Here is a 20,651-nt window from a genome sequence, read left to right as displayed (position 1 = left end):
AAATTTACATTTGAGAAAAAAAAATTACAAATCAGAAAACAAAAATACATTGCCATAACACATTTAAAAGTCCTGAGACATTCTTATTTTTTTTTTACACGCACGCACGCACGCACGCACGCACGCACACACACACACATACCAAAAAAAAATAAAAATAATAAAAATAAAAAAAAATAAAAAAGGGAGAACAATGATGATGACATGTCAAATGATCAATACTGAGCTCTCCCCGAAAAAAATAAATAAAAAAAGTCCTGAGACAAATTTACATTACAAGACGTGAGACACTTTTACAAACGCCGGCACAAATATTCGCAAAAGTGCCCAAGAAGTCAGTTTACTTTATCGTTCCCATATTGATGTTACTGATACTTACAAGTACCAACTGGGTATCACCAATACTCATCAAGTACTGATACTGATTAATAAATGAAGAATGTGCACGTGTCACTTATTACATATACTGTAATAACATTATGACTAATGTAAATATGCTGCAGTGAACACCAATCACGCGTTGTTAAAGTAAAAACATATTAATATTTATATTAATAATTATTAGCTTTAGTTGCTGTATACTGAAGACATTTGGGCTTCAGAATGAAAGATGAATATGAGACAAAAGTTCAAAACTCTTTTATTTTATGCTATTCACTTAAGCAACTCAGGACAGAGTACACAGTCAATTCTGTAGAATAAATTTTACTCTAAACTAAATTTTACTCTTAATTGATAAATTAATTAACAAATTAATTAATTCATTAAAACAAATAAAGTTACATACTGAGTCTGTTTGGTCCCACTCTAAATAAAGTAAAAATTCACTCTTCAGAATTTACTGTGTAGTTTTTGTTTGAAGCCACCAACTTTTCAAGTGAGCAGAAATATTGGAACAGACATACTAAATTAACTTAAAATGAAAAACATCTAACATTTGGTGGCGTAACCCTCAATTTTTCCCCCTGATGAAGTATTTTGCTGTGTTGTGGATCATTATCTTGTACCTAGATGGAAATACCATGAAATCAAAGCTGGAATTTTGAACATTTGTCTCATATTCATCTTTTGAACCCCGAATGTCTTCAGTATACAACAAAAACAAAGGAACTGACTTCGCCGTTCCAATACTTTTGGAGTAGGATTTATATAATGTCAAGAATCCCGTGAGGAGCCAAGACATAGACAATTTAGTTGAATTGAAGAAATGAATAGATGAAATTTTCCAATATGAATCATTTCAGTTGTTTTCCCCTTTCACAGCAATCCATGCATTCAAGTGTGTTGCACAGCAGATCACACATGACAGAACTGTTTAATTACAGTTCCAATGATGTGATGTTTCATCTGACTTGAAAGTGACATTAATGAAGACCATAGGGACAATGCAGTGATGGCAAAGTGACACTCGAGAGAACACAACCACGGCAAACTTCCTTTTACAAAAAAATTAATAAATCTGTTTTCACAAGCCCGTTATTATACAGCATGCCTTTGTTTCTAATCTTATGGCAAAAAACTCTTATGTCCCACTTCAGAGAAGACTTCATTATATCTTGCACCCTCTCGTTGCTTCTACAATTATTTTGGTTTTAACATTTCTGTTTTTGTTATTTTGGAGGTAAAAAATGTATATATATTTTTCTCACCATGGACATAGCTGACAGACTTTTTGTTTGTGAATTTTTTGTTGTATACATGTTTAAAACAACACCAAAACACAAACTTATAAATAATATAGTGCAAGTAGGAAAAGTTTTACTCGCTTTGAACTAATGATACAAAATCCAAACAACACGATTTTCTTATATATATATATATATATATATATATATATATACATATATATAAAAGCTGCATATATATTTCTGTAAGCTGCTCTTGTGAAAAATGTGGGGGGGTAAAAGACACTCACTTGCATGGATGAGAGAAGATGGTGTGTCCTCATGACGCGAACAAAAGCAAGTGCTTCCAGCCAGATGGAGATGGAAGAGATGTGAGAGGTGGGTCTAATGAATACATGCTACAATAATCAGAGGAAGCGGCCAATGCAGGCTTGCTTGCATAGATGAACTCATTGCATGAGAAATTATAAAAATCTAATTAATTAAAATATACTTTTTTTTTTGTATAGTTCTGAGCGGATGGATATTGTCATTAGTCTAATATTTAAATTTAGATGTTATTAGATTTTATATAAAATAAAATAAAAGCCAAATATAGCACAGTAACTTGTTGAAAAAAAATAAAGATACATTTTTAGAAAATTGCTTGAAAATAAAATATTTAAGAATATTCAATTATTTTCTTTTAGAATTAGAATATTTAAGAATTTTGTCAAATGGAACGCAATCAATGTTGCTGGTTGACTGTTTTACAAGTCGCACAATAAAATAATAATAATATGTTCAGATAATGGATGAATGGATAAATAAATAAATAAATAAATAAATAAATAAATAAAGGTATTTGCTGAGCTATTGTTTCAGAGTGGTATTTTGTGCTTACATTTTTTATCATTGCTAAAATCAATGCTTGGGTCCAGATGTGCTAGACTTAGGTTTTCTTTGAGGGTAAAAAAATTTTTGGGGCAAAGGGTCCATTATAACATTTGAACATGTAACAAGTTAGTGAGTATAGTCAATGATTTTTTTTTCACTTTTAAGCTTATTAGAAGTTTAAAGTCATTATTCATTCTGAATTAATTTTAGACTCACAATAGACCAACATAACTTCCATTCATTTTCTATACCTGAACCTGTATTATGGACAGGGTCCTAAACTTGTGTCGTGTCGAACCTCCCTCTCACGTGTCCCAATGCGTAATGAAGAACACTCCGCCCGGCCCCATGTGAATGCCTGAGGCTTCAGACAATGACAGGTATATCTCAAGTGAGGGAGATGTGCTCTAATTAAACATGGGGGGTTGTTAATGAAGGCTGTAATAAAAGGCACATTGGCTCAGCTTTTGAGTGTATTTTTTGCAGACCAGCTATTCATATGTGTAATACAAGTGTGCTTAAAAGGCTCAATAGGCTGGCTGCACATCTGCTTTATTGTTATTTAAAAAAGAAAGAAAGAGGACAGAGTAGAGATTGATTCTAGGCCTTGTTTATTCTCCAGGGGTCAAATAAAGTGTTCTGTCAAATGCAATTACACATTTCATTAGGAGCAATTTGATACAGAATTGTGATTGTTCCGACACCCTTAACTCAGGGGCATTGAAGTGCAAACAAAAATGCTGAAATGTAAGAATATTACTTTACAGCACTGGAGTAAAAAACAAAAAAAAGAAGTAACATTTTAATCATTAGAAAGAGAAATCAGTCTGAAAATAAAACATTATATTTTGATTTTATTTATAATTACGCCACTTTGACTGTGAACAATACTTAGTTTTCACTGCAACATGATGAATCGCTTCAAGGTTGTCACTGGCAATAATTATTTTTCATGAGATTATTGCAGTTCTAGTAAAAAAAAATTGAAAGAATTGAGCAGCAATAAGTAGTAATAGTCAAACATTTGTTTCGTTTAAATTAATAGAAAAAGAGAAAGGTGAGTCAGTAAAATCCCAAGTTGTACTGTTGCAGAGAAGCAAGCTGGGCAGGGGAGGGAAAATCTCAATAATGTATTCACAGATTATTAAAATATATATCTATAAATATATACATATCATACGATCAAAATCATAATTACGCATGCCCAAAAAACTGGCAAACTCTATTAACAAAGAAAAGACACAAAACCTTAGGTGATATAACACGCAACATTGGACAATGAAGCAAATCAGAATGCATGAAAATCAGTTGGAAGACAAGGAACACCAAATAAGGTGAAACAAAATGAAATCAGTACAAAATAAAAGTCCGACACGCTCAAGACAGATCACTTTTAACACTCGGGTAACAATATTCATCATGTACTCGATAAGTTACTTCATCGGTCATAAGTTAATGGTTAGGTAGGTAAAAATTGTGTCTGTCATGGTCATGAATATAATTGATCTATAATTCTTGGAGCGTCAGTGCCAATGTCACCAACGTCAGGGATATGGTTGCCAGTGAGAACACTACAGGCCGAGATGCATCTGGAAGAATTCAGAACAGTATTGGTCAATACAAAAGACAATGCATGAAAGGAAACTTCCCCATATGAACATATGCCAAACTGTTGATGAAAAAAGAATACTGTATTGGCTTCAGTCAACATTTTAATACGGTACCTGCAGAAAGACTCCCTTGCACAATGTTTAGGGAGGAGCTGGCAAGTTCATCGGTTAGTCCAGCTGTTGCGTTGCTCGCAGAGGGAACCTCAAATGGATTTTGGAAGACGAGAGTCATGTTGGTAATGATTGATCCGCTCCTTCGGTGTAAATGACAAAAAAAGCATTACTAAAAAGCTACGCCATTTTGACCCCTCATCACTTACCAAATGGAAGAAAATTTGTCTTACCTAAACGAGTTAATTAAAGATCGATTGAAAGATGAACCAAAGAGGCTTGTGCAGGCTGTGTTCACCTGAAATGAACACAATAAAAAAAATCATACAATTAAAAAGACCATTTATACAACAGCTTCTGCATCATGAACGCAAACCCAAATAATGCAAGACCTCACATCAATCAATGTAAACTGAACCCTCTAGTAATAAAAAGGACACAATAAAATGTGTACACATTTTACCTCTGAGACTACGGTTGTAGCCAAAGATTGAAATGTTGGTGAAAACGTGTTGGTGAGAGCTGGTGTAAAAACTTCGTCCAGGCTAAACACAAGACCGAGGGTGCCCTCATTGGGTAAAGGACGGTTTGTATTTGCGACAGGGGCAGCAGTTGTAGTCCCAGTAGGTGCCAATGTTGTTGTATTCCCAGTAGGTGCCAATGTTGTTGTATTCCCAGTAGGTGCCAATGTTGTTGTATTCCCAGTAGGTGCCAATGTTGTTGTATTCCCAGTAGGTGCCAATGTTGTTGTATTCCCAGTAGGTGCCAATGTTGTTGTATTCCCAGTAGGTGCCAATGTTGTTGTATTCCCAGTAGGTGCCAATGTTGTTGTATTCCCAGTAGGTGCCAATGTTGTTGTATTCCCAGTAGGTGCCAATGTTGTTGTATTCCCAGTAGGTGCCAATGTTGTTGTATTCCCAGTAGGTGCCAATGTTGTTGTATTCCCAGTAGGTGCCAATGTTGTTGTATTCCCAGTAGGTGCCAATGTTGTTGTATTCCCAGTAGGTGCCAATGTTGTTGTATTCCCAGTAGGTGCCAATGTTGTTGTATTCCCAGTAGGTGCCAATGTTGTTGTATTCCCAGTAGGTGCCAATGTTGTTGTATTCCCAGTAGGTGCCAATGTTGTTGTATTCCCAGTAGGTGCCATTGTTGTTGGAACTACAGCGGCAAGGATACATCGAGAGAAGAAACTGTTAGCAACAATAGCATTTTGTTAACTTTTCAATTCATCCAGTTTTTTATTTTTAAGTGTAGGGTTCTTATTCTATCACACCAAGTTTGCTTAAATGGGTCCTCATCGTAAGGTTGGACCTCTCATGGTTCTTGAAAAGATTACCATTCGGAATCACGTGATGCAAACCTGGGAAAAGTTGAGAAGTTGTGGACCCGGAAATTGCTGTGGACATGGAAGTTGTTGTGGATCCGGAAGTTGTGGCATCGGAAGTTGTGGACCCGGAAGTTGTGGACCCGGAAATTGTTGTGGACATGGAAGTTGTAGAACCAGAAGTTGTTGTGGATCCAGAAGTTGTTGTGGACCCGGAAGTTGTAGAACCGGAAGTTGTTGTGGACCCGGAAGTTGTTGTGGACATGGAAGGGGCAATTGTTGTGGACCCAGAAGTTAGTGTGGATCCGGAAGTTGTGGAACCGGAAGTTGTTGTGGACCCGGAAGTTGTTGTGGACATGGAAGGGGCAGTTGTTGTGGACCCAGAAGTTAGACAGTCAAAGAACATGATTGTTAAATGAAATCTGCACATTGTAATTTGGAATGAGGACAAAATCTTACCGGATGCGGCAATTGTTGACACATTCACAAGGAGGGAAAAGTTGGAGCTACTGTTGCCTGCTGCCTCCACCAGAGCGCGTACCAAAGAAGTAGCGTTTGGCACTGTGGCAGAGTTGTTGAATATCAACTCGGAATCGACCACAACTGAACCTCGACTGGAAAAAATAAATAAATAAAGATTTGACACCCCCAATACATTGGTTGTACATGTTGCTGCATAGCCAAAACAACAAAAGCTCAAGAACAAATTTGAGGAGAAAAAGGGAGACTCAAAATGACAACATTCACAACTGTAAACATCTGAATGAAATACTGTTACTTTGTCTTTTTCAATAAATATTGTAACATACCGAAAAGAACGGACTAGCGATCGGATGAATCTTCTTTCAAAACGTCTCGAATATACACGATTGAGCTGTGGAGAAGAAATATTCATTAAAATATCATCAATTATTTTTCCTGTGTCATTTGCATAGGTGTCCAACTTGGGTCATCGAGGTCCACACCTCTGCATTCCCTCTTCAAACATAGTTGAATCAAATAATCAGGATCATTATCAGGCTTCTTGAGAGCTTGCTGATAAATCAGGTGTGTTTTAAGAGGGAAACCTCTAAATATGCAAGACTGCGGCCCTCGAGGAGCAGAGTTGGACACCAGTGTTTTAAAATATTTTCCCCTCAGTATAAGGAATTAGTCTCAATGCATATACATTCATGAACATACGTTAAAAAAAAATCAGATTCTCTAAAAAATGTGTTCAAATAAAGCACAATTTATTGTAATGTTGCTGATGGCCAACTCGCATCCCTGTTCCCATGTTCATCGAACATCCCTACTAAGAATTATTTTTTCCTGATAAATAACAACAAAAATTGAGGAAGCAGATACTGTAAATATCAATCTAAAACACTGGGTTAATTTCTATAAATCTCTGCAAGTATTAACATTTACAATTGATTACTTTTGAGCTATTTTTAGACCAGGCCTGTATACTATGTGTATTGTATATAGAATATGCATTTCATTTTAAGGACAAACATTACTTGAATAATTACCTGGTTTTGTATTTGGGTCGCCAAAGTTTGAAACTGAGGAGATGATGAATTTGAAAGTTGTAGCGTGAATGTCTGATTCAAGCTAAATTCCAGGTTCGCCCTTTGTTGCGCGGGTGCTGTTGTTGCTGTGGTCCCAGAAGTTGTTGTGGACCCGGACATTGTAGAACCAGAAGTTGTAGAACCAGAAGTTGTTGTGGAAACGGAAGAGGTTGTGGACGGGGAAGGGGCAATTATTGTGGACCCAGAAGTTGTAGAACCAGAAGTTGTTGTGGATCCGGAAGTTGTTGTGGACGGGGAAGGGGCAATTGGTGTGGACCCAGAAGTTGTAGAACCAGAAGTTGTTGTGGACCCGGAAGTTGTTGTGGACGGGGAAGGGGCAATTGTTGTGGACCCAGAAGTTGTAGAACCAGAAGTTGTTGTGGAAACGGAAGAGGTTGTGGACGGGGAAGGGGCAATTATTGTGGACCCAGAAGTTGTAGAACCAGAAGTTGTTGTGGATCCGGAAGTTGTTGTGGACGGGGAAGGGGCAATTGGTGTGGACCCAGAAGTTGTAGAACCAGAAGTTGTTGTGGATCCGGAAATTGTTGTGGACGGGGAAGGGGCAATTGTTGTGGACCCAGAAGTTGTAGAACCAGAAGTTGTTGTGGAAACGGAAGAGGTTGTGGACGGTGAAGGGGCAATTATTGTGGACCCAGAAGTTGTAGAACCAGAAGTTGTTGTGGATCCGGAAGTTGTTGTGGACGGGGAAGGGGCAATTGGTGTGGACCCAGAAGTTGTAGAACCAGAAGTTGTTGTGGATCCGGAAGTTGTTGTGGACGGGGAAGGGGCAATTGTTGTGGACCCAGAAGTTGTAGAACCAGAAGTTGTTGTGGAAACGGAAGAGGTTGTGGACGGGGAAGGGGCAATTATTGTGGACCCAGAAGTTGTAAAACCAGAAGTTGTTGTGGATCCGGAAATTGTTGTGGACGGGGGAGGGGCAATTGTTGTGGACCCAGAAGTTGTAGAACCAGAAGTTGTTGTGCTTCCGGAAGTTGTTGTGGACGGGGAAGGGGCAATTGGTGTGGACCCAGAAGTTGTAGAACCAGAAGTTGTTGTGGATCCGGAAGTTGTTGTGGATGGGGGAGGGGCAATTGGTGTGGACCCAGAAGTTGTAGAACCAGAAGTTGTTGTGGAAACGGAAGAGGTTGTGGACGGGGAAGGGGCAATTATTGTGGACCCAGAAGTTGTAAAACCAGAAGTTGTTGTGGATCCGGAAGTTGTTGTGGACGGGGGAGGGGCAATTGTTGTGGACCCAGAAGTTGTAGAACCAGAAGTTGTTGTGGATCCGGAAGTTGTTGTGGACGGGGAAGGGGCAATTGTTGTGGACCCAGAAGTTGTAGAACCAGAAGTTGTTGTGGAAACGGAAGAGGTTGTGGACGGGGAAGGGGCAATTATTGTGGACCCAGAAGTTGTAGAACCAGAAGTTGTTGTGGATCCGGAAGTTGTTGTGGACGGGGAAGGGGCAATTGGTGTGGACCCAGAAGTTGTAGAACCAGAAGTTGTTGTGGATCCGGAAATTGTTGTGGACGGGGAAGGGGCAATTGTTGTGGACCCAGAAGTTGTAGAACCAGAAGTTGTTGTGGAAACGGAAGAGGTTGTGGACGGGGAAGGGGCAATTATTGTGGACCCAGAAGTTGTAGAAACAGAAGTTGTTGTGGATCCGGAAGTTGTTGTGGACGGGGAAGGGGCAATTGGTGTGGACCCAGAAGTTGTAGAACCAGAAGTTGTTGTGGAAACGGAAGAGGTTGTGGACGGGGAAGGGGCAATTATTGTGGACCCAGAAGTTGTAAAACCAGAAGTTGTTGTGGATCCGGAAGTTGTTGTGGACGGGGGAGGGGCAATTGTTGTGGACCCAGAAGTTGTAGAACCAGAAGTTGTTGTGGATCCGGAAGTTGTTGTGGACGGGGAAGGGGCAATTGTTGTGGACCCAGAAGTTGTAGAACCAGAAGTTGTTGTGGAAACGGAAGAGGTTGTGGACGGGGAAGGGGCAATTATTGTGGACCCAGAAGTTGTAGAACCAGAAGTTGTTGTGGATCCGGAAGTTGTTGTGGACGGGGAAGGGGCAATTGGTGTGGACCCAGAAGTTGTAGAACCAGAAGTTGTTGTGGACCCGGAAGTTGTTGTGGACGGGGAAGGGGCAATTGTTGTGGACCCAGAAGTTGTAGAACCAGAAGTTGTTGTGGAAACGGAAGAGGTTGTGGACGGGGAAGGGGCAATTATTGTGGACCCAGAAGTTGTAGAACCAGAAGTTGTTGTGGATCCGGAAGTTGTTGTGGACGGGGAAGGGGCAATTGGTGTGGACCCAGAAGTTGTAGAACCAGAAGTTGTTGTGGATCCGGAAATTGTTGTGGACGGGGAAGGGGCAATTGTTGTGGACCCAGAAGTTGTAGAACCAGAAGTTGTTGTGGAAACGGAAGAGGTTGTGGACGGGGAAGGGGCAATTATTGTGGACCCAGAAGTTGTAGAACCAGAAGTTGTTGTGGATCCGGAAGTTGTTGTGGACGGGGAAGGGGCAATTGGTGTGGACCCAGAAGTTGTAGAACCAGAAGTTGTTGTGGATCCGGAAGTTGTTGTGGACGGGGAAGGGGCAATTGTTGTGGACCCAGAAGTTGTAGAACCAGAAGTTGTTGTGGAAACGGAAGAGGTTGTGGACGGGGAAGGGGCAATTATTGTGGACCCAGAAGTTGTAAAACCAGAAGTTGTTGTGGATCCGGAAGTTGTTGTGGACGGGGGAGGGGCAATTGTTGTGGACCCAGAAGTTGTAGAACCAGAAGTTGTTGTGGATCCGGAAGTTGTTGTGGACGGGGAAGGGGCAATTGGTGTGGACCCAGAAGTTGTAGAACCAGAAGTTGTTGTGGATCCGGAAGTTGTTGTGGACGGGGAAGGGGCAATTGTTGTGGACCCAGAAGTTGTAGAACCAGAAGTTGTTGTGGAAACGGAAGAGGTTGTGGACGGGGAAGGGGCAATTATTGTGGACCCAGAAGTTGTAAAACCAGAAGTTGTTGTGGATCCGGAAGTTGTTGTGGACGGGGGAGGGGCAATTGTTGTGGACCCAGAAGTTGTAGAACCAGAAGCTGTTGTGGATCCGGAAGTTGTTGTGGACGGGGGAGGGGCAATTGGTGTGGACCCAGAAGTTGTAGAACCAGAAGTTGTTGTGGAAACGGAAGAGGTTGTGGACAGGGAAGGGGCAATTATTGTGGACCCAGAAGTTGTAGAACCAGAAGTTGTTGTGGATCCGGAAGTTGTTGTGGACGGGGAAGGGGCAATTGGTGTGGACCCAGAAGTTGTAGAACCAGAAGTTGTTGTGGACCCGGAAGTTGTTGTGGACGGGGAAGGGGCAATTGTTGTGGACCCAGAAGTTGTAGAACCAGAAGTTGTTGTGGAAACGGAAGAGGTTGTGGACGGGGAAGGGGCAATTATTGTGGACCCAGAAGTTGTAGAACCAGAAGTTGTTGTGGATCCGGAAGTTGTTGTGGACGGGGAAGGGGCAATTGGTGTGGACCCAGAAGTTGTAGAACCAGAAGTTGTTGTGGATCCGGAAATTGTTGTGGACGGGGAAGGGGCAATTGTTGTGGACCCAGAAGTTGTAGAACCAGAAGTTGTTGTGGATCCGGAAATTGTTGTGGACGGGGAAGGGGCAATTGTTGTGGACCCAGAAGTTGTAGAACCAGAAGTTGTTGTGGAAACGGAAGAGGTTGTGGACGGGGAAGGGGCAATTATTGTGGACCCAGAAGTTGTAGAACCAGAAGTTGTTGTGGATCCGGAAGTTGTTGTGGACGGGGAAGGGGCAATTGGTGTGGACCCAGAAGTTGTAGAACCAGAAGTTGTTGTGGATCCGGAAGTTGTTGTGGACGGGGAAGGGGCAATTGTTGTGGACCCAGAAGTTGTAGAACCAGAAGTTGTTGTGGAAACGGAAGAGGTTGTGGACGGGGAAGGGGCAATTATTGTGGACCCAGAAGTTGTAAAACCAGAAGTTGTTGTGGATCCGGAAGTTGTTGTGGACGGGGGAGGGGCAATTGTTGTGGACCCAGAAGTTGTAGAACCAGAAGTTGTTGTGGATCCGGAAGTTGTTGTGGACGGGGAAGGGGCAATTGGTGTGGACCCAGAAGTTGTAGAACCAGAAGTTGTTGTGGATCCGGAAGTTGTTGTGGACGGGGAAGGGGCAATTGTTGTGGACCCAGAAGTTGTAGAACCAGAAGTTGTTGTGGAAACGGAAGAGGTTGTGGACGGGGAAGGGGCAATTATTGTGGACCCAGAAGTTGTAAAACCAGAAGTTGTTGTGGATCCGGAAGTTGTTGTGGACGGGGGAGGGGCAATTGTTGTGGACCCAGAAGTTGTAGAACCAGAAGCTGTTGTGGATCCGGAAGTTGTTGTGGACGGGGGAGGGGCAATTGGTGTGGACCCAGAAGTTGTAGAACCAGAAGTTGTTGTGGAAACGGAAGAGGTTGTGGACAGGGAAGGGGCAATTATTGTGGACCCAGAAGTTGTAGAACCAGAAGTTGTTGTGGATCCGGAAGTTGTTGTGGACGGGGAAGGGGCAATTGGTGTGGACCCAGAAGTTGTAGAACCAGAAGTTGTTGTGGACCCGGAAGTTGTTGTGGACGGGGAAGGGGCAATTGTTGTGGACCCAGAAGTTGTAGAACCAGAAGTTGTTGTGGAAACGGAAGAGGTTGTGGACGGGGAAGGGGCAATTATTGTGGACCCAGAAGTTGTAGAACCAGAAGTTGTTGTGGATCCGGAAGTTGTTGTGGACGGGGAAGGGGCAATTGGTGTGGACCCAGAAGTTGTAGAACCAGAAGTTGTTGTGGATCCGGAAATTGTTGTGGACGGGGAAGGGGCAATTGTTGTGGACCCAGAAGTTGTAGAACCAGAAGTTGTTGTGGATCCGGAAATTGTTGTGGACGGGGAAGGGGCAATTGTTGTGGACCCAGAAGTTGTAGAACCAGAAGTTGTTGTGGAAACGGAAGAGGTTGTGGACGGGGAAGGGGCAATTATTGTGGACCCAGAAGTTGTAGAACCAGAAGTTGTTGTGGATCCGGAAGTTGTTGTGGACGGGGAAGGGGCAATTGGTGTGGACCCAGAAGTTGTAGAACCAGAAGTTGTTGTGGATCCGGAAGTTGTTGTGGACGGGGAAGGGGCAATTGTTGTGGACCCAGAAGTTGTAGAACCAGAAGTTGTTGTGGAAACGGAAGAGGTTGTGGACGGGGAAGGGGCAATTATTGTGGACCCAGAAGTTGTAAAACCAGAAGTTGTTGTGGATCCGGAAGTTGTTGTGGACGGGGGAGGGGCAATTGTTGTGGACCCAGAAGTTGTAGAACCAGAAGTTGTTGTGGATCCGGAAGTTGTTGTGGACGGGGAAGGGGCAATTGGTGTGGACCCAGAAGTTGTAGAACCAGAAGTTGTTGTGGATCCGGAAGTTGTTGTGGACGGGGAAGGGGCAATTGTTGTGGACCCAGAAGTTGTAGAACCAGAAGTTGTTGTGGATCCAGAAGTTGTTGTGGACCCGGAAGTTGTAGAACCGGAAGTTGTTGTGGACATGGAAGTTGTTGTGGATCCGGAAGTTGTGGCATCGGAAGTTGTGGACCCGGAAGTTGTGGACCCGGAAGTTGTTGTGGACATGGCAGTTGTTGTGGACGGGGAAGGGGCAATTGTTGTGGACCCTTGTAGAGTTGTGACATTAACAAACAAATCAATAATAGTATCTAGAATACATTTCATGGTTTTCTTATTAAATTGTTAACTTTAACATGAAGCATTATATGGCTAATCTGACAAACATGACAGCAATTGTTAGCTTTCATATACAATACCTTGTGATCTCGTTCTCACAGTCCCTGCAGAGTACAGAATAATATGTTATTTTTATAATCTGTAGACATTATTCTGTAAAGTGTCTTGCTCACATTGTACACACTGTATTCTGAACAAGTACTACACACACACACACACACACACACGTAGAGAGAGAGAGGGAGAGAGAGAGAAAATACCTGTGATGAGTAGAAGGAAAACGACAGCTTTTACACTTCCCATTTCTTCTTCCTGTTAAAAACAAATTTGATTATGAATAATCAAGATCTTGTCATCCACCCATCACACATTTAAGTTCCTCCGCAAGGTGGATGGATGGATGGATGGATGGATGAAATATGCTGAAAGGGTTGTCTCTGAATGAGTTTTGTAACATGGCAACAATTTCTGCAATTACTGAAGGCAGAAGTAAATTCAAATAAAACTTGAGACAAGGCAGAGCAAAAGCCTGTACCATCCTAAGTGACTTGACTCCTTATTGGTGCTGCTGAATGCTCTTGCCTTAAATTGCAGTCTCAAACAGTCTGCTTGAAAGTACAAAACTTGGATCCAAAATGATATTACAAATGTCATTGGTTTGAGAATTAACCTGAAACTGTTGTGGTATATGCAACCCTTCTTTGTCCTTCTAAATTGCCATGTTCCAACCCATGAATTATAACCCTTGTAATGTTCCTTCATATCACTTTTGGGATATTCTCACAAACCCACATTAAAACGAATGGAATCTGCTAAAGAAACATTCTTGATTTTTTATTCATTTAAACACATTATTTTTTTTAAAGTTAAGCTCCGTGTAATTTCAGTGTGTTCTTACCTTTCAGATGAGTACGATGATGTTGTCTTCTCTGCCGTTAAGTGAATGCCCTTGTGTTGTGATTTTATGCCATTTATATGCCACATCCTATCATTCTTTTAAAAATTCATCAAGGAAACTCACAGAACTTGTTCTACCCATGTATTTCCATGTCAAAATAATGCAGTCAGACTTGTTATATGATGTGGCGATGTAAGCAACATACAGCCACCGTGCCGCCCGTGTTGAAGACAATTGTATTATATTAATATATATTGGAAGTACCCAAATACAGTTATCACTCCATAAACAATTGTCTGACACATTCCTTGAACTCCGTGGACACCAGAATGAGGACCACCTACTGTTGGCAAGCCAGTTCAATTGCTATTTGGTTTAATTATGCTGACAACGGTGATAAATTACGTATAATTTATACAGTATAAATATTGTACACATTACTTATATATGTAAAACCATTAATAAAAATATGCCAAAATCATCATGTGATATCCTGAAAAACAATAGAAAACTCTAGCTTAGACACGTGCGTTTAAGTGTCCCTTCAAGTGTCAATGTGTCAAAGTCAATGCGTCCATCACAGACAGCACGGACAACATCAAACAGATTTGAGAATTCCTCCCACACATGCTTCAGGATGTTGCGATCCACCCTGTTGTTATTCGATCATTCATGCCATCGATATTTGGAAGTGGTGGAACATAAACTTTGTCTTTAACATAGTACCACAAGAAAAGGTGAGGTCGGGGGATCAAGGTCTGTCATATCAGTCCTACCAATTGAATGGCACTGAAACATTATGAAACTGCAGCAGTGAACTTGACAACCAATCAAACTTGGATAACTCGTCTATCAAATGACCAGGGATGCAGTCTGTTACATTATCGATGGCATGAAAGATCGAATAACGATTGCAATCAACAGTCAACTGTGACATCCCGAGGCGTGTTTGGGAAGAATTCTCATCTCTGCTAGATGTTGTCCGCGCTGCCGATGATTGAGCACTTAAAAAAAACATGAAGGTGTGTACAACACGTGTCCAAGACTCAAGCTAGAGTTTTCTATTGTTTTCTGTTTTTGAAATGTTGCGGGATGGTTTTGGAGTACAGTATTTTTAGTAAATTTTTATTTTATACTTTGGAGAATGTACATTCATGAAACAAACATTTTAATTTAAGTATTACAGGGTAAAACAAGAAAAAAAGCTGAATAAGTACCAAGTTTAATTTAACCCTGGAGAACCAAAGAACCCTTTTCTTCTTTGGAAAATTATGAATTATACATTAAATGGCTGCAATATGTTCACTGAACACCAAAATATGTTTTTTCAATTTTAACCATTGTTTTTTGAACTAGCTCAGAGTTGCTAATTTATCAAAAAATATATATATAACATACTCCTAGGCATTCTGCAACATAACACAATTTTACCATCTGATGGTTTGCTGAGAAGATGGTTTTGTTTGGATTGATTTCCAGCTCAACAAAACAGCACGTTGCCAGCCATCTTGTCACCACCACCCTGGCTCATGTAAGTGCAATATTCATCCACTAGATGGCCCCATGCAGGGGTCAGAAGTGGCACTCTGGACTTTTGAAGTTAAATTTGTAAAAATAAAAATTAAAAAAAAGGTCTTTGTTATTTGAGGAGCAATATTTATAGGGGCCAAATTTGACCCCGTGGGTTCTCCAGGGTTAAGCATTACAGGGTAAAACAAGAAAAAAAGCTGAATGAGCTAAAGTTTCAGATCATTTGCATATACGTTTTGTCTCTAATTGTGACATCATTTGAATGCAACCATTGTTCTGAATTGTTGAAAGAATAATTTCCATGAAGTGTCCCAGATATAGTATCAGAGGCAGAGTAGCATCTGTGTGGAATGCCGAAAGACAAGTTTGGCATTGCTCCAGTATTTTTGTCTCGAAAATCATTGTATTATTTTACTATATACTGGAAGTACCCGAAGAGCAACCAAGTACAGTCATCACTCCACGAACAATTACCTGACTCACACAAACAATGTTATCATCTCATTTGACTCAAAATCCAAAAATAACAACAGAAGAAAGAAGAAGTTTTCCTCGAGCCTCATTTATCAAAAGTTTGTAAAAAAAAAAAAATAATAAAAAATAAAAAAATATATATATATATATATATATATATATATATCACAGTATGCGGTTATTTTTTGATTGTTCAAACACTTTATTGTTGAAGCTGGATGTTTCATTACATGCATTGAGCGTGAACTATATTACAGGTATAGTAATGTACAAAGGCTCAATAAAAAACAGACTTGTGTTGTATATGGACCCCCAGTAGCACTGATTAAAAATTGTGGCCCCCTACATTTAAGTTGCTCATCCCTGATGTAGGAGAGCGACACAATCCTATACATTGTTCCCTCAATTTTCCGTGATAATTTCTGCGGAGTTGAGGTCGTAATTGTATTTATTTATTTTTAATCAATAACTGCTAAGCTGTCCGTCTCCTTCTTGCGGAGTTGCATGAACCAGCCTTTGAAGTTAATTGACTTAAATTAACTTGACGAATGAGACACGCTTTTTGTGTACAGGTGCTAGCATGTACAAGTAATGGGTCTGTTCTAAAAATAGCCGACTTGCTAAAAAGAATTACCAGAAGGAAAATGTAAAAAACAACAACGAAAACGTAGCATTGTAGGCCTGGTGGAGCTGATAATTTCTGAAAAACCCGCAAAATATTAAGGTATAACCCGAGGTCATGAACGAGTTATGGACCCAAAATAATAAAAATGCAATAGAGTGAATCCACAATAAGTGAAACTGCTAAGTAGCGAGGGACCACTGTATTTACTTTTCATGTAGATGTTGGCCTCAGGAGGTGTTTTTTTATTTTTTTTTGTCAGTCCACCGTGTTGATATTCCATCTTTCTCGTCGTCGATGTTTGCTAGACGTGGCAGAACATTTGAAATTTCAAGTGACATTTCCAAACTGTTTCCTGGTTTGAGTTCAGAAATAAACGAGCTTCTGCAATTGTAACATCATTTAAATACCACAACCATTGTTTTTGATACTTGAAAAAATATTTTCCATGACGTGACACAGATAGTATCAGAGTAAAAGTAACATCTGAGTGGAACGCTGCAAGGACAAGTTTGGCATATGTGATTCACATTTCCTCTATTTTTGTCTTGAAAACCATTGTATTATTTTACTATATACTGGAAGTACCCGAAGAGCAACCAAATACAGTCATCACTCCACAAACAATTACCTGACTCACTAGTGATGGCAAAATGAAGCTGCATGAAGCATTTGCGATACTTTTTGACTCCTCTCGATGGTGCTCTTGGTTTAAAAATAAAGGCAAGTACAATAAAAATTGATTACATTTGCATTGCATCTTTGAATCATGAGTGCCATCTTGAGGAGTCAAAAAGTATCGCAAGTGCTTCATGAAGCTTCCTTTTCCCATCACTACTAGCATGTACAAGTAATGGGTCTGTTCTAAAAATAGCCGACTTGCTAAAAAGAATTACCAGAAGGAAAATGTAAAAAACAACAACAAAAACGTAGCATTGTAGGCTACACATTTCTTAATTTGCCAAATAGTTTATATTGTTTTTAAATGTAATAGATTGTGTTGGATAAAATAGCTATTTTTATGTACTCAAATATTACAACAACAAAAAAAAGAAGACAAAAACAGCAGCATAAATAAAGAACTTTATGGGGCACTAATCGAAAATAGGGGGTGCTGGTGGAGCTGATAATTTCTGAAAAACCCGCAAAATATTAAGGTATAACCCGAGGTCATGAACGAGTTATGGACCCAAAATAATAAAAATGCAATAGAGTGAATCCACAATAAGTGAAACTGCTAAGTAGCGAGGGACCACTGTATTTACTTTTCATGTAGATGTTGGCCTCAGGAGGTGTTTTTTTATTTTTTTTTGTCAGTCCACCGTGTTGATATTCCATCTTTCTCGTCGTCGATGTTTGCTAGACGTGGCAGAACATTTGAAATTTCAAGTGACATTTCCAAACTGTTTCCTGGTTTGAGTTCAGAAATAAACGAGCTTCTGCAATTGTAACATCATTTAAATACCACAACCATTGTTTTTGATACTTGAAAAAATATTTTCCATGACGTGACACAGATAGTATCAGAGTAAAAGTAACATCTGAGTGGAACGCTGCAAGGACAAGTTTGGCATATGTGATTCACATTTCCTCTATTTTTGTCTTGAAAACCATTGTATTATTTTACTATATACTGGAAGTACCCGAAGAGCAACCAAATACAGTCATCACTCCACAAACAATTACCTGACTCACTAGTGATGGCAAAATGAAGCTGCATGAAGCATTTGCGATACTTTTTGACTCCTCTCGATGGTGCTCTTGGTTTAAAAATAAAGGCAAGTACAATAAAAATTGATTACATTTGCATTGCATCTTTGAATCATGAGTGCCATCTTGAGGAGTCAAAAAGTATCGCAAGTGCTTCATGAAGCTTCCTTTTCCCATCACTACTAGCATGTACAAGTAATGGGTCTGTTCTAAAAATAGCCGACTTGCTAAAAAGAATTACCAGAAGGAAAATGTAAAAAACAACAACAAAAACGTAGCATTGTAGGCTACACATTTCTTAATTTGCCAAATAGTTTATATTGTTTTTAAATGTAATAGATTGTGTTGGATAAAATAGCTATTTTTATGTACTCAAATATTACAACAACAAAAAAAAGAAGACAAAAACAGCAGCATAAATAAAGAACTTTATGGGGCACTAATCGAAAATAGGGGGTGCTGGTGGGGCTGATCATTTCTGAAAAACCCGCAAAATATTAAGGTATAACCCGAGGTCATGAATGAGTTATGGACCCAAAATAATAAAAATATGCAATAGAGTGAATCCACAATAAGAGAAACTGCTAAGTAGCGAGGGACCACTGTATTTACTTTTCATGTAGATGTTGGCCTCAGGAGGTGTTTTTTTATTTTTTTTTGTCAGTCCACCGTGTTGATATTCCATCTTTCTCGTCGTCGATGTTTGCTAGACGTGGCAGAACATTTGAAATTTCAAGTGACATTTCCAAACTGTTTCCTGGTTTGAGTTCAGAAATAAACGAGCTTCTGCAATTGTAACATCATTTAAATACCACAACCATTGTTTTTGATACTTGAAAAAATATTTTCCATGACGTGACACAGATAGTATCAGAGTAAAAGTAACATCTGAGTGGAACGCTGCAAGGACAAGTTTGGCATATGTGATTCACATTTCCTCTATTTTTGTCTTGAAAACCATTGTATTATTTTACTATATACTGGAAGTACCCGAAGAGCAACCAAATACAGTCATCACTCCACAAACAATTACCTGACTCACTAGTGATGGCAAAATGAAGCTGCATGAAGCATTTGCGATACTTTTTGACTCCTCTCGATGGTGCTCTTGGTTTAAAAATAAAGGCAAGTACAATAAAAATTGATTACATTTGCATTGCATCTTTGAATCATGAGTGCCATCTTGAGGAGTCAAAAAGTATCGCAAGTGCTTCATGAAGCTTCCTTTTCCCATCACTACTAGCATGTACAAGTAATGGGTCTGTTCTAAAAATAGCCGACTTGCTAAAAAGAATTACCAGAAGGAAAATGTAAAAAACAACAACAAAAACGTAGCATTGTAGGCTACACATTTCTTAATTTGCCAAATAGTTTATATTGTTTTTAAATGTAATAGATTGTGTTGGATAAAATAGCTATTTTTATGTACTCAAATATTACAACAACAAAAAAAAGAAGACAAAAACAGCAGCATAAATAAAGAACTTTATGGGGCACTAATCGAAAATAGGGGGTGCTGGTGGGGCTGATCATTTCTGAAAAACCCGCAAAATATTAAGGTATAACCCGAGGTCATGAATGAGTTATGGACCCAAAATAATAAAAATATGCAATAGAGTGAATCCACAATAAGAGAAACTGCTAAGTAGCGAGGGACCACTGTATTTACTTTTCATGTAGATGTTGGCCTCAGGAGGTGTTTTTTTATTTTTTTTTGTCAGTCCACCGTGTTGATATTCCATCTTTCTCGTCGTCGATGTTTGCTAGACGTGGCAGAACATTTGAAATTTCAAGTGACATTTCCAAACTGTTTCCTGGTTTGAGTTCAGAAATAAACGAGCTTCTGCAATTGTAACATCATTTAAATACCACAACCATTGTTTTTGATACTTGAAAAAATATTTTCCATGACGTGACACAGATAGTATCAGAGTAAAAGTAACATCTGAGTGGAACGCTGCAAGGACAAGTTTGGCATATGTGATTCACATTTCCTCTATTTTTGTCTTGAAAACCATTGTATTATTTTACTATATACTGGAAGTACCCGAAGAGCAACCAAGTACAGTCATCACTCCACAAACAATTACCTGACTCAGCATGTACAAGTAATGGGTCTGTTCTAAAAATAGCCGACTTGCTAAAAAGAATTACCAGAAGGAAAATGTAAAAAACAACAACAAAAACGTAGCATTGTAGGCTACACATTTCTTAATTTGCCAAATAGTTTATATTGTTTTTAAATGTAATAGATTGTGTTGGATAAAATAGCTATTTTTATGTACTCAAATATTACAACAACAAAAAAAAGAAGACAAAAACAGCAGCATAAATAAAGAACTTTATGGGGCACTAATCGAAAATAGGGGGTGCTGGTGGGGCTGATCATTTCTGAAAAACCCGCAAAATATTAAGGTATAACCCGAGGTCATGAATGAGTTATGGACCCAAAATAATAAAAATATGCAATAGAGTGAATCCACAATAAGAGAAACTGCTAAGTAGCGAGGGACCACTGTATTTACTTTTCATGTAGATGTTGGCCTCAGGAGGTGTTTTTTTATTTTTTTTTGTCAGTCCACCGTGTT

Source organism: Vanacampus margaritifer, chromosome 7 (assembly GCF_051991255.1).
Source record: "Vanacampus margaritifer isolate UIUO_Vmar chromosome 7, RoL_Vmar_1.0, whole genome shotgun sequence".
NCBI lineage: Eukaryota > Metazoa > Chordata > Actinopteri > Syngnathiformes > Syngnathidae > Vanacampus > Vanacampus margaritifer.
Note: the sequence above shows the minus strand (reverse complement) of the source record.